The sequence below is a fragment of the Lactuca virosa genome, chromosome 9 (genome assembly GCF_052849685.1).
Source record: "Lactuca virosa cultivar CGN04683 chromosome 9, Lactuca_virosa_CGN04683_v6, whole genome shotgun sequence".
Classification (NCBI taxonomy): Eukaryota; Viridiplantae; Streptophyta; class Magnoliopsida; order Asterales; family Asteraceae; genus Lactuca; species Lactuca virosa.
Genome location: NC_136434.1, coordinates 138,031,211 through 138,043,610, shown reverse-complemented (window position 1 = coordinate 138,043,610; position 12,400 = coordinate 138,031,211).

Genomic DNA, 12,400 nt, shown 5'->3' with positions numbered 1-12,400 from the left:
ATATGATGTAATACATATATATATATATATATATATATATATATATATATATATATAGGAGTAGGATCAAATGAGAACACCTAAAAGGTTGAGAACGCGAGAACAGATCACAACCTTATAAATAATTAGATCTATGACTATTATCAACTGGACCATTTATGAATATTTATAAAACTGATGTGCTAAATATGTTACTTTGAAATGGCAAGAAGGGTACAATAGGAAATCCATATAATTTAATTAAATAGAAATTCCTATAATTTCTCTCTCTCTCTCTCTCTCTCTCTCTCTACTTAACTAGAAAACCCTAATCTAATTATTTTGAAAAAACCGGCCGCACACCCCCACCTTCTTCACCACTGTTTTCGTTAATCATCTTCTGACATCCTCCATCGTCGAGCATCGCACAATTAAAATCCCGGATAAAACAACAAAACACTAATTGCGTTTTGGGTGGGTGTGTGTGGTCTTAAAAATCAGAAGAGACGAGGATCTAAGACGAGGAGACGGGAGTGGATTGGAAGCATCAAACACAATTTGAGGTAATTTGGTTGAAGGAAATCGAGATACAGAGGGAATAAATCGAACACACATGGGTTCAAATTTGATTTACAAATGTATTGATTGTCGCTATAGTCTATTTGTGGTGGAGCGATTCAGTCAAGAACATGGAGTCGAGGTCTAATTACATCAAATTTCTATTATATTCAATTTTTGGATGTTTAGATTTTTTAAGGTTAGTTGATTATATTTTTTTCTTGGTGGATTCTGATTTCGGAATCCCAGGAGCAATTTGAAGAGTAAAAACTAAACACATTCTTGACAGGGTGGCTGGGAAAGTTTGTGAATTGCCAATTTTCTCAAAACATCATTGATTTGTTTGCAGGTCATCACTATGGCAGATACTCTAGAGTTTATCATTGATTGTTTTTGTATCTTCAAGTGATCCGTTCTACAGGTTGCATGGGAAAGTTTGTGCTATGCCACTGTTACATTACACATACAAAAGGAAGGGTAAAAAGGAAAATGAAGGGTAAAAAGGGAAAAGAGTAATTACCAATGAGCAAGAGGGGCAACATTAGATTTGTGTTACTTACAACTTTGTATAAGGATTATCTTTGGTTGTGGAGGGCGTATTTGACATCGGGTTCATTGGCTTTGTATCTGGGACGATTGGGATGTTTGATGAAATGCGTGAGAGAGGTATTCATTTGTGAATAGCAGGGTATTCATTTGTTAATAACAATGTATTCATTTGTAAATAGCAGTGTAATCATGTGTGAATGAGTGTGTTTATTTATGATTAGATATGGTCTTTTTATTCATTTGTGAATACTAGGGTATTCATTTGTTAATAACAATGTATTCATTTGTAAATAGCAGTGTAATCATATGTGAATAAATGTATTTATTTATAAGTAAATGTATTCTTTTATGAAGAAATGATAATTTTTACACCCCTTTTATTTTCGGTTGATTAAAAGAAAGGAATTTGATTACTTGTAAATTGATATGTATTCATTTGTGATTGTAGTAGTATTAGTTTTTTTGAAAAAAAAAATCGTTTATGAATACAAATGTATTGATTGGGGTTGGATTTCTATTAATTTTTTGGAAAAAAAAACGTGAAATAGGAGAAAAGAATTATTTTTTAAGAAAAAAAAATTAAATTTTTTTAGTTTAAAATTCTTTTTTTGATAAAAATGTTATTTATATTTCATTAATAAGAAAAATAAAAAATCAAATATTTCCTTCTTTTTTGGTAACTGATCCTAAATTTAAGGGAATTTGATTGATTTTATTTTATTTTAATTTAATTAAAATATACAATTACTAATATGCCCTTATATATTGATTGGTCCATAACTGTTCTCGAGTTTCAACCTTTTAGGTGTTCTCATTTGATCATTTCCATATATATATATATATATATATATATATATATATATATATATATATATATATATATATATATATATATATATATATATACTATGTTACAACCCGTGGGAACCACGTACGGGTAAAAAATTTATATAAAAATTATATCATTAATAAGAGTTAAGTTTGTTTAACAGTTTTCCTATTGATTATTTAAAATTAATATTAATATATATTTGTAAAAAAGTATATAAATTTGAATAGATGCTAAAGAGAAACACAATGAATAATATAAATTACAATGCTATATAAAAAATAAAATATAAAAAAATGTAATAAAAAAAATAAACACAATTGTTTGAATTTAAAAACTACGAAGCATTTATAAATTTATATAGAGCAGAATATGATCAAATTGACCTAATAATTAAAATTAAATGTAATTGATATCATTGATATCATACCTTATATATGAAATCGGATTTGGTAATAAGATGCTCTTAATCGGGTATGTAATGAATTTGAGTTAGTATGTACAGTTGTAATCTTTTAGTAAAAAGTGAAACAAAACAGGGCGTTGTTTTCTATCGATTTGTAGGTGAAACAATATACTTTCACTTTGATTCTAAGTTGGTCATTTGACTTAAAATCATTAATAACACCACCGTTTTTATAAAAACTGATTTATTTTTATTACATCCCATGGAACTAAATGATACCACACAAGCTTTCTAAAGTTATCTTCTATAAGGTTGGCGAGGGCATTTTCGTCCTTTATCAACTGGTGGAGTGACTTTTGTTTTGATGTCTGGTGGAGGGCATTTTTGTCCTTTTTTGTCTCTTTGTAGTGTATACATGTACGCTATGTATTTATTGATGTACAATGTAATACCCTCATTTTATAAACATAAATATGTGTGTTTATTTTCGGTTTATAGTAAGATACTTTACTCTCGCCATCAGTATGGTTTAAACACAAAAAAAGTGCAAATCCAAATTGAAAAAAAAAACCCAAAAAAAAACAAAAAAAAGTCCCAACAAAAAAAACCCAAAAAAAGGAACCAAACGGTATCAAACAAAAGGAAAGTTGTACTTTTCAATTTGGCGTTGATTTTATTTAGAAACCAAAAAAATGCAAAAGATCCAAAGTTTTATGGCTACTTGAACACTTTTTATAGCAGGTAAACTAAAACACTGAGGGCTGCTTTTTCATTTTTCTAAAAGTGTGAGGCAGTAATTGAAATTTATATTGTATGTGCAGGTAGTGGAGGATGTGCTATTTAGGGTATTTGAGATCAAAGTAAGTTCGACTAAAAATCCCTATAATAGTGATACAGAGGCTAGATGAAGCTGCAATTTTGGGTCAAGGTTAGAACTACATGATACAACACAAGCTTTATAAAGTTATCTTCTATAAGGTTGGCGAGGGCATTTTCGTCCTTTGTACATACCATTTTTTTTGTCATGTACTGTTTAAAAAAATATTTGTTTCCTTCTTTTATTGCATATATATATATATTGGCGAGGGCATTTTCGTCCTTTGAACATACTTATAACATGAAAATAAAGTACAATGCCTTAATTGGTAATTTTTCGACTTTTATTGCATATATATATTGCTAATAAAAAAGTCTTTAAGCATTTATTCAAACTCAATGACCCCACAACGTATTGTAGCTTTATTTTCTTCAACACTCTTAAGTCTTAACTTCATATAATAGTTTTTTGGTTTCAAACATTTATATCTTTTCGTTTTACATTTTTAGCTCTTGCTTTATTTTCTTTTACAGTATTGGTACATGTGTCTACATACTCTGGCAGTTGTTGAACCTCACACCTTAGCAGCCTATTTCCCTTGTGCTTTTCAACAACAATAAAAGGTAAGTCCCTAAATAATTAATTCCTTGTCTTATCGATTATAAAGGGATTTTTATTTTTCTTGATTACTTTTCAAATTTTATAGAGACTTGTCAAGCGATCCTCTATTGATGGCGCATGTAATTGTATAACTATAGTGTTTAGCAGTTTGCTATTTTTGAAGTAATCCAGATCACTAATCAAGTTCAAAATTTAAGAAGCAATGACCGATCAACCACCGTAAACATTTACAGACAGAACAATCATAGGTTAAACAACATAAATAGCAGCAGTAGCATGCGACAACAATGGCAGGGGTAGGGGTATATACGGTAAATCGAACGTGTAAAATTCCACATTGTATTATATGTTGGGAAGGGACAACAATTATTGTTTTAATCGTATTCATTCCAGTCAAAGTACAATCCGCCAAATAAAATTCGCCATGTTCTGTCCATGAGTGGGAAACAGGGGCTCACAAAATACAAATTACTTCAAGAAAGTAAATACATATACACATTGAGAAGCAGAAACTTACCGAAAGGATTGAACTCTGTGATTGAATATCCGATAACTCAATTATCGATGATGCAAAACCTTGGAAACATGATGCTGTAAAGGAACGATTGATATCATATGTTTCAAGTATATATTGAGCAGAATATGATCAAATTGACATAATAGTTTCAATTAAATGTACTCGATATGATTGATATCATACCTTATATACGAAATCGGATTCCATAATAACATGCGATTAATCGGGTAAGTAATGAATTTGAGTTAATGTGTACAACTGTTATCACGGATAAAAATTGAAGCAAAACAGGGCGTTATATGGATTTGATATCGAATTCTATGTGAAACAAAGAAGGGGTAAAATCGGTATTTAACTTTGGCAGAATCTTGATGTTTTGAAGTGACACGTGGACATATGGTTTTGTTTATTAGATATATATATATATATATATATATATATATATATATATATATATATATATATATATATATATATATATGTTATAATGTGAATAACATCTATTGTGTGGTCGTAGGGATACTTTTTAGACCAATGGATGAAAATAATGAACACTATGATCTGATGGTCCATGATATTACAATGGAATAACATGTACCATATTATAACTCAAAATTAATGAGAAGGGTATTTTTGTCAATTAAACTATATTTAAAAAGGGAAATTTCGGAATTTAAGGGATAGTTTTGATATTTTTTAATTAGTTCAATTTCTATTTTAATTTAATATTTAATGATAACCGATTATAACTTATTTTATTCTGTCAGAATGATATTCTGTTAGAATTATAGCTTATGACATTCTTTAAGAAAACATAAATAAGAATAAAACATGAATAAATACATTATGAAAGAATACATAACATCGATTCTTGAACTAAAAATATATTAAATAATTACGTTGTATGATTGTTGAATAATAACAACATTAGAATAATAACAATATTCTGAAAGAATAACAAGTGTCATTCTTAAAAAAATAACAACATCCTTAAACCGTTAGTGTGATAATTCTTTGATTCATTTTCAAGCCATTCTTATCAGGTCTTCAATCCATTCATATCACGTATGCATTGCTAAATATTTTGTGGTGATATATGTGTAAAAACTGCACATTAAACATATAAATAATTAACTAAAATTCTATCAGAATACGACACTAATATTCTTAAAATTTTTTATCAGAATGCATTACTCGTTAGTACTATCAGTTAAGAAGAACCATTTGACTAAACCAAAATAGCATCATACAAACATTCTTAAAGAATCATTAAAAATAAAGTGAAATTACAATTTTAAATTCTAACCGATTATATTCTAACATAATACACTATATAAAACGTAATGTATTCTTACAGAATACACTATATTGTGTATTTGAATTTCCTAGAAAAATAGCATTATGTCATAATGGATTGAGAAATAAAGAGATTGAATAACATAATCGAATAAGAAAAATAATATTATGTCCAAATCGAAACATTATTTCAAATTGTAAGAACCTTACGGTGGTGTCATTCAGCCACTTCCAATACACAGCCGCTCAGAAATCATTTTTATATAGATTCTTAAAGAATAAGTTTCTGATAAAACAATTACATTTCACATTATTATAAAAAATACAAGCACATTCTATTAGATTTCTTTCTTTTTAAGCTTAAAATTCTAATAGAAAGTCAAAAGATAGTAAGTTACAGGATGTAAATAAGAAAAGTAAACCAAATTCTAAAGAACACTACATGTAGCATCAATTATTAAAAAAAACCAAGAGTTTTTTATTTTTGATTAGAATCCTTTAGCTATAAACTTTTTTACTAAAAACTCAAGCATTATTAAATTTGTGTGTATTCATAGAAAATACTTTTTTATTCTTTAATAATGTATATCATTGAGACGTAACAAGTGCATTAAAATAGTATATATTCATTAAGAAAAGATTTACATTTTTTAAGAATGTATCTCTTGACAGACTAGGAAGAAACAAGGGTTGTGATAATATATAGTGTTTTGGATTTAAAGAAAAAAAAAGAACTACTTTATTGGCAGATTACTTGGAGATTGGATGCTTGTACATATGGTTGATTGTGTTTTGATAAGTAAATTAAAAGAAAATTTTATATCAAGTTAAAATATGAAAAGGAAAAACTTGAACAGGTTGGGTAAAACGAAAAACATAAAATGGTCATACCTTGTTGACTTGTACAACAAGAGGATAAATGAGAATCGACCATGGAACCAACGAATATTGACCTTTCTTCTTTCATTAGAATAGAATATGATCGTCGTTTTGCACCATTCTTTCCGACGTATTTGAGTGATGAAACTGGTAGGGGTCGGTATGTGTAAGGTTATGAAACTAATTTCCCTAATTTAAAGGGATATTAAAAGTAATTTCCCTAAGAGTTTCTTAAGGAAATTAAAAAAGGATCGTCCCACTTCCTAACCACATTGCTTCACTCTTCCTGGTACTGTAATTCATACAATTATCAATCACTAGCCTTAGTTGTCATTCTCTATTCTCTCAGACATAAACACAAACACATAGAGTGCATTTTAGTGTGTGTTATTTATATCCATTATTTTTAACAAAACCAAAACACAAATACAAATTAGAGTAGTATCTGTCAATGTATATGGATTAACTAAGAACCAAAGACATAAAATGTAGATTAAAAAGAATCACATAAACACCAAATCAAACCTGTGGTCTTCTTGTTCAGCGAATGTCTTATGGTTCAGCATTGTCGGCTCAACGAAACTTCTGTAGCGCATCGAGGATTCAACGGTGACGGATTAGCGAGGTCATGTGGGGGACCGACAATGGTGATTTCTGATAAGGCTGAATCGATGGTGACTTTGTGTATGGTCCCGAATATGGTGAAAACGAGATTGACGAAGGTTTTCCAGGAGGCGTGGTACGGTTAAAGGGGTCGGTTTTATGCTATATAATGGTGATGGCGGTGCTGTTAATCTGGTGATGTGAAATTTCTTAAACGATTGTGGAACAGATTTGACGAACGCACACAATGTAGGGTTATTGAGATGTCGGAGGGATTTAAGGAAACTGGTCCATTATTGTAGGGATTATAAATTTGGAAATAAATCAATTGTGTGTATAATGACTAAAGTACCCTTTATGGGTTAATTAATGATTTCTTTTTATTTAAATTGTGATTGGTTTCTACATCCACACATAGATGGTCATCCACATTTGAACCTACCTCTCTCTCTCTCTCTATATATATATATATATATATATATTATATATATATATATATATATATATATATTATAGTATATATATAGATAGAATAATTTTTTTAATAAAATAAAAACATATTGCAAATCATACAATATACTTTGTTCATTGAACATAATATATCAAAATGCATTATAATTTATTTATAATCATCTTATTTGACCCACTTGTATGTATTATCATAGATTAATTGTCAAATCAATATTAAGGAATTGAACTTATTAATATTTGATGAAGTTGGAGCTAAAATTAAGAAAGAATCATTATATGAGAAATATATTGCATAAAACAAAAATCGACGTGATCTCACTAATGCTTGATGAAAAGTTGGAGATAGAATTGAGAAATAATCATTTACATAAGAACTACATTGCATAAAACAAAATCGACTTGATCTTACTAATAACCGACAAAAAGCTGGAGCTAAAATTGAGGAATAATCATTAACACATGAAATACATTGCATAAAACAAAACATTTGATATAATATATAGTTATAGCTTCGGTAGAAATTTTTTTAAAGCTTCCAATCTACCATACAAACACCACAACTCTTTAAATACTACTAACATAATCTACATATCTCAACTATATATATATATATATATATATATATATATATATATATATATATATATATATATATATATATATTAATCAATTGTATCATAAGTTACAAAAAAATTTGAGTGGTTGTTAATAATTAGGTGAAAGTGAAGAGGTATGGAGGTTTCAAATGCATATGATGCAAGAAAAATGTATTTTTTATAGTATATACTAGGCGAATACCCACGCGTTGCGCATAATACAACAATATATTTGAAATATTTATAAATATTTATTTTTTAAATATATTAATGACGTTGTTGTTTACTCTTATATAATAAATCTTATAATAAGTTAGTATAAACATTGTTTGTTTTGAATTATATGATAATATAAACATCTTTTAAAATTCTATAATCTCAGTTGTCTTCATGGCCTCTACATGCGGGTTACTCATGAATAAAATTAAATATAATATGTGGTTTAATGATATTTATAGTTATTGTTATGGTTAATTAATTTTAAAAACTTTATTTGCTTGTCATTTTAATTTCTATCATTGTAATTATTTAAAACATCAAACATTGTTTTTGCTTTTAAAGTTAACAATATAATTTTTGTATATAATGTTACTTTTAACTATTGTTGTTGTAAGTTATTTTAAATAACGTATTTGGAAACTCTTAATTATTTTAAATTGGTTTCAAAAATTTAACTTTTTTAAAATTTATTTGATGAATATTGTTAGTTTATTTGATTGTAATTATTTAAAGCAACAAACATTGTTTTTGTTTTTAAAAATAACATTATAATTTTTTTATATAATATTACTTTTAACTATTCTTATTGTAAGTTATATTTAAGCTACTTATTTGAAAATTCTTAATGATTATAAAAATAGTTTCATGGTTTTTTTTGTTAATTTAGGATTGAAATTTAAGTTTAACACTATAATTTATAACTTTTAGCTATTTATAGAATAGTCTCTCGATTTTTTTTAAAGTTTAACTGAATTTTTGATTTAATTTAACCGTTTAACATTATACTGAAATTAATAATTTAGCTATTTTGCATAAAATCATAAATTATACAAAAGTTGTGACTTTAAAAAGACAATTGCTCACATACAACAACATATCTAAACTATAAGTTAACTATAATATTTAAAAAAATTAAAGTCATAATTTTATAAACATAAGTAAAATATGATATTTTAATATTGTAGTTTAGTTAATTTATTATAAGAATTTAGTTTTTCCATTAATTTAACATTATTAACCAATTTATAATAATTATTAGAAAGAAATTGAAAAGTCATTGAGGTTTCAAATGCATGTGGTGGAAGTAAAAATGCCTCATTTATTAGTATACTAGTTGAATTTCCGCGCGTTGCGCGTGAATATAATTATTTAATTAAAATAATAACATTTAACAAATTCTAATTTAATATTTATACATGTAAAACCAATGTCAATAGCAAAAAAAAAACTCTATAGTTAACATATTAGTTTTATCAGTTTTAATAAATTTATATTATTAGTTATTTCCCCTATTAATTCATGATTTTATAGACTCTTTTATGTTGTGTAAATTATATATCAAACATATATTGATTCATATGTATAAAAAAACAAAGTAGTGTGAAAAAATAACTACTACAACTTTTGATGATTTTATAGAATGTTTTAAGTTGTGGAAATTATATATAAAATGTATGTCGGTTTGTATATAAAACAAATAACAAATAGTATGAAAAACACTATAGCTTTTAATAAAATAAAAACACTACAATATTATAACATTTACATCAAACAAAACTTATTAAACACTTATAAATCATTCAAAATGAATATTTAGAAATCAACATACATTTTATATATATAGAAACAATGTTATAAAAAAATTTGTGTTGAAATAACCATTGATACGACAAAACTTTTTTTTAACTCTTTCATTTTGGATCACAAATCTTTTCAAACATATGATTTTTTAATCAAAACTTACTTATATACTACTAATATAGCTACAATGTGTATAATAAATAAGTGGAAAATAAAAAAAAACATTGCACATTAATAACCATAAGTTTAAAAAACTTTTGAATGTAGTAGAAATTATAAAGGCAAATTACATTAAATTTGAAATCATAATCACATTTAAACAAAAAAAAACTATTGAGTTGTAGTGGGAGTTTTAAACTCTTGATTTGTGTCCAATAATGTAATATAAATATTAACAATTATATGTTATAAAAATAATATTATAAATATTTATCATTGAAATAATAATTTTACACTAAGCTGTAACTAATATTATAATAATTTTAAGTATACGATCAGAAAGATATAAAAAATTGTGTTTGAATCAAATTGAATTAAGTTTTTGATTTAAAAATATTTTAAACTATACTTATTTTTAACTAATTTATAAATAATTTATTTGAATATTTATTATTATTATTATTATTATTATTATTATTATTATTTCAAATAACAATAATTTATTAATATAATATAATCTATTCTTTAGTTTTACGTTATTTTAAACAATTACTACTTTTTACTAATTAAAAACTACTTATTTGAAAATTTTCATTATTATATTTAAAAAAAAAAACTATCATACTTTTTTATTGTACTTTCATTTTTTTCTTAAAGCTATGAAACATTGAAAGAGAATGAACGGTCCAAATAAAATGGTAATTTGAATTTCAAAACTATAGTAATTGTTATGTACTGTGACCAATCTTAAAAAACAATATGTTAATAGTGGGTTAGGGGAGGAGGAATGTTATACTTGAGGTATATTTTGATCACTTATATTTTCTTATGAAAATATTAATATTTTATTTATTTTACTTTTCCTTTACGATAAAGAATGAATATGAAAAAAAGAAATTGACAAATGTAATAAGATAATATATTTTTATTACTATAAAAACATTTAAAGTTGGGTACATCAATATAAGTTTTGGTAGAACATAAAGAATTCATTTTATAACACACATAATTATTTGTTTTAAATAATAAAGTCATATCATATTAAAAATTATTCGTTCTAATTCGTCATTATCACCAACAATTTGGAATAATAATTGTAAACTCCTTTCATCAAAATCAATTATAAAAAATCCATCGATGTTATTTACAAAATAAGCGATAGAAACTAACATAGTATATACATAGCATAAAATACTTGTTGAATAATGTTCTCTTGTACATAAAATATATTTTCTTATGTAACGACGTAAATTTTAAACCAATTTTTTCATTTTCTTAATTATCACAAAAACACAAGTCACATTTCTCAAAAACTACAAATACCAATATTCAACATAGTTTTCAAAAACATTTATTCACAATTCAGGATCCACAAAATATAACTCCAACTCCATAGCGTGTGTACAATCATGCTGGTGCCTTCCCGCGATCCTCTGAGGTACCTGAAACACATAACACATAACACGGTAAACACACATGCTTAGTGAGTTTCCCAAAATACCACATATATCATATTAGCCACTCGAGGCTATAACACTGTAAGACCCTCCGATCCGTGTGTCTCAGTGGGACCCTCCAGTCCCATGGCTCGTTGGACCCTCTGGTCCGGTCTCAGCAATCACATAATATAGCACGAATATACATATCACATAAACAATGCACAACTCAAGTAAGCACATAAGACCCTCTGGTCACACATAACTACCACTATAGGTAAAGTATAGTGAGAAAACTCACCTCGCAGCTAGTAGGAAATAGATACGCACTCGAGAATCCCGAACTAGCCTCCGCCTAACACATTAGACAAACATTACAATCAATTATCCCTCATTTCCTCATTTACACCTAAAGTCCTCTTTTCTCTTTCTACTCTCTTGGATGGGTAAAAGACCATTTTACCCCTCCATGGTCTCAATGTTCCTAATTGACCCACTCTCAAGTCAACATAAGTCAATATGAGTTAACAGCCAAAGTTGACCCGACTCGCCGAGTGCACTCAGGTGACTCGCCGAGTCCACTCGTATCCTCTGAATTCTTCCAATGGTCTCACACAACTCGTCGAGTTAACCCCTAACTCAACGGGTTATCACAGGGTCACGAATTGTTGGGCAACCCGATCTGACTCGTCGAGTCATCTCATAGACTCGGCGAGTTGACTCATCTGGATGTCTCATTTGGACGCCTGAGGTCAGATCTGCAACTCCAACCTCTAGATCTAGCCTCCTAATACCCAAAAGTCACGTAAAGGTTCGATCTTGATGACCATGCATGGCATAAATGCTCCATAATGCCATCAAAAGCTCTAAGGAAGGTCAAATGC